Source organism: Benincasa hispida, chromosome 12, assembly GCF_009727055.1.
Source record: "Benincasa hispida cultivar B227 chromosome 12, ASM972705v1, whole genome shotgun sequence".
Classification (NCBI taxonomy): Eukaryota; Viridiplantae; Streptophyta; class Magnoliopsida; order Cucurbitales; family Cucurbitaceae; genus Benincasa; species Benincasa hispida.
In genome coordinates this window covers 46452434-46456350 of record NC_052360.1, presented here as the reverse complement: position 1 = coordinate 46456350, position 3917 = coordinate 46452434, and positions in this window count along the sequence as shown.

The following is a 3917-nucleotide window of genomic DNA, read 5'->3' as shown; positions in this document are numbered from 1 at the left end:
TAGTTCCCTCAAAAAGTGTTTCAGAAACACCGCATGAGTTATGGAGAGGACGTAAAACTAGTTTGCATCACTTCAAAATTTGGGGATGCCTGGCACACGTGTTGGGGCAAAACCCTAAGAAATTGGAACGATGTTCAAAATTATGTCTATTTGTAAGATACCCTAAAGAAACTAAAGGTGGATTGTTCTATGATCTGCAAGAAAATAAAGTATTTGTATGGAAAAATGTTGCATTCTTGGAAGAAGATCATATTAGAAATCATCAACCTCGCAGTAAACTAATATTGAATGAAATGACCAAAAGATACTATAGACAAATTAACAAAAGTTGTTGATCAAATTGGTCCATTAACAACAGTTGTTGCCCCATCACATCCTTCTCAAGAGTTGAGAATGCCTTGACGTAGTGGAAGAGTTGTTCATCAACCTGAACGCTACATGGGTCTAATAGAAACTCAAGACATCATACCTGATGATGGCCTAGATGATCCATTAACATTTAAACAGGCAATGGATGATGTTGATAAGGAACAATGGATAAAAGCCATAAACGTGGAAATGGAGTCAATGTACTTCAATTCTGTCTGGGAACTTGTAGATCAACCACATGGGGTTAAACCTGAAGGAAATTGGAACATAAGGATTTCCATAAGCAGTGGAATGATCGTTCCAAATTTCATTCGTATATGAACAACACAATTACAATTAAGAAACGGAAACAACAGACTATGCGTACAACGAAATTACAGCATGCTTTTCTAAAGATCAAGGGAAAAATTACACATACCTTTGAAGACTCATCTTCAACACCCTTGATCACGAACGCTCGAACAACCTGTAAGACAACAACACTCGAACGCTTCTACACCACGACCGCTACACTGAACGATCATAGCAAACTCGAATACAGCGATCTCCAAGATCATAAACACCACGAACGGCCTCCAAAAACCTCAATTGAAGCCAAGTTGAGTATGACACCACCACAATGACTACCTTGGTATTCTCGACATAAGAATCCAAAAGTGTGGGCTCTGTGTGGACTTGGTTAAAGGAAGAGACCGGAGGAATAATCATGTAAACGATTGAGCAAGTGGGAGATGTCAAAGTCTATCGTATAGACGACGCCCAATTGTTTAACAAACGCTTTGGGATCGTTTAGTAAAAGCTGCACGATCGTTTAGCTAATCGGCCAGCTAAATGACTATCGTATAGAAACATTCCACGATCGTCTAGTCTCTCTTTAGCTGTTGTTTAGTAAATTGTATTAACTTGACAGCATTTTCGTGAGAACTTTTCGAGAGTAGAAACTCTCTCAAATCAACAACTACTAAATTTAGAAAAATATTTTTCTTTTTATCTCACGATTACCATGAAACCATCAATAATCTCCCACTCAATTGGTTATTAGAGAAAAAGAGATAATTATCCAATAATTAATATTATTATAAATACATATGGTAACCAACTTACCATACTATATTCATAATCTATAGTTTTAATATTTCATCTCATGAAACATATAAACCATAGCTTTTTTTCTATTTCATGGTACTTAATGTAAATCTCATTTACATTAATCCTCCATTAGATGTATCTCATGCATCACACCGATCATATCATATATAATCGAATTACCTCTTGTCAATTTGAACATTTCAAATCAACACCAAGAATAAATTCTCAACTTGAATCCATTGAGCTACCAAGGGGACCTTATGGACCTGTAGCTCGATGCTCCAACGGTGCGTGAATAACTGACTAAACTCTTTAGTCACGGGATCTATCATTCATGATTGAGTTGCGAAAACTTATGGATAGGTATCCCAAACTTTCAAGCACTCGACTAAAGACCGACAGCTGAACTCTCTTTACTACATATATATTATGTGTCCATCTTAACCAATCAACAGTGCGATAGCCCTTCATAGATTGCTCGTAAGTACAACTCGCCAATAACTGTTATGCCCCTATAGTTACATCTAACTCCTTAAGTACCACTGATCCTTCTAATGAACATAAGTCATAGTTCTACTATGACTGAGTTCTCTCTCCCAACGAGAAGTTGTGACCACTATGTTCAAACCCTGGAATCAACCCTTAAAAGAGCAATCTATCTACTTACCCCTGCTTCAGGGAAGGAGTGAATTCCATCTTGTGTAACTGAGTTCCCAACTCCCAAATCAGACAAGTCCCCAAAAAGGTAGGCATGTTGAGTTGGCAATTTGGCCACTCTCACACATACTAATCAAGGACCGCCTTCAAAGGCAGAAGTTCCCAAAACACTCAGGATTTAGGTCATGTCACTTATGGTCGTTTAGGTGAGATGCAAGTCTCCAGTATCAATGGCGTTATATACAGAGACGAATCATCTCATGGTTCGGTCTTATACAAACTCTTTGTATAGGACACCTCTGCTCACATGTCTCCACATGAATGGTCAGGATCTACCATCTGTAGTAGTTCATAACACTTGCAAACCTCTACAAAGCGGGTCATATCCGTAGTGTCACCAAGATCAGGAATCTCTTCTTAATCCTTATACTACAGCCCCTCTATTCACAGTGAACACTGACCTTAATGTCGATTTACGAGAATCTCTATCAACCTGAAAGTTAGAGTTTGTGTATCCTATAGGGAATAAATCCTTATTTCCAAACACGAGCATGTAGTCCCTCGTTCTCCAAAGAAACTTGAGGATCGTCTTGACCGCCATCCAGTGATCAAATCCTGGATTGGACTAATACCAACTAACAATCCCTACTACATAGAAAATATCAGGTCTGATACACAACATTGCATCATTAAACTTCTAAAAGTTGAAGCATAGGGAATCCATCTCATCTTCTCAACTTCTTGAGGTGTCTTAGGACATTAATCCTTAAACAAAATAATTCCATGCCTGAAGGGTAACAAACCCCTCTTGAAATCCTACATCCAGTACCTTATCAACATTTGATTGATGTATGATGCCTGAGATAAGGCTAACTCTTGTTCTTACGATCTTGAATGATATGGATCCCTAGAACATACTGTGCCTCACCCAAAACTTTTATTTGAAATTAGGCAGCTAGTCATTTCTTAATGTCAATCAGATACCCTACATCATTCCCAATGAGTAGGATATCATCGACATATAGTATCAGGAAAGCTACTGAGTTATTGATGATCTTCTTGTAGACACAAGGCTCATCAACATTCTGATCAAAGCCAAATGACTTGACCGCAGTGTCAAATCTAATGTTCCACGATCGAGATGCTTGTTTCAACCCATAAATGGACCTATTAAGCATGCAAACTCTTTGCTTTTGATCTGGAACTACGAACCCCTCTGGTTGAGCCATATAAATGGTCTCCTCAAGATTACCATTAAGAAAGGCAGTCTTGACGTTGATTTTTCATATCTCATAATCATAAAATATGGCTATGGACAAGAGTATCCTAATAAACTTGAGCATGACAATAGGTGAGAAAGTTTCCTCATAGCCCATTCCCTTAACCTGGGTATAACCCTTTGCCACAAGTCTAGCCTTAAAGGTTTGCACCTTTCCATCTACACCTCTCTTTCGCTTATAGATCCACTTACACCTTATAGGTCTTACCTCATCAGGTAGATCCACAAGCTTCCAGACATTATTGAAGTACATAGACTTCATTTCCTGGTTCATGGCTTTAATCCATTCATCCTTGTCAACATCCTCCATTTCTTTCTTTAAAGACAATGGATCCTCGACCCCATCATTAGAAATGAGGTTTTAGGCTTCAGTTATACCCATATAGCGATCTGTGGGTTCATAACCCTCCCACTACATCGAGGCAATCTCAACTATTGAGTTGGTTGACTAGATGCACCAACCTCAACAACTCTTGTTGATCTGTCGGCCTATTCAACAACTCTTGTTGAACCCTCAGTAGTC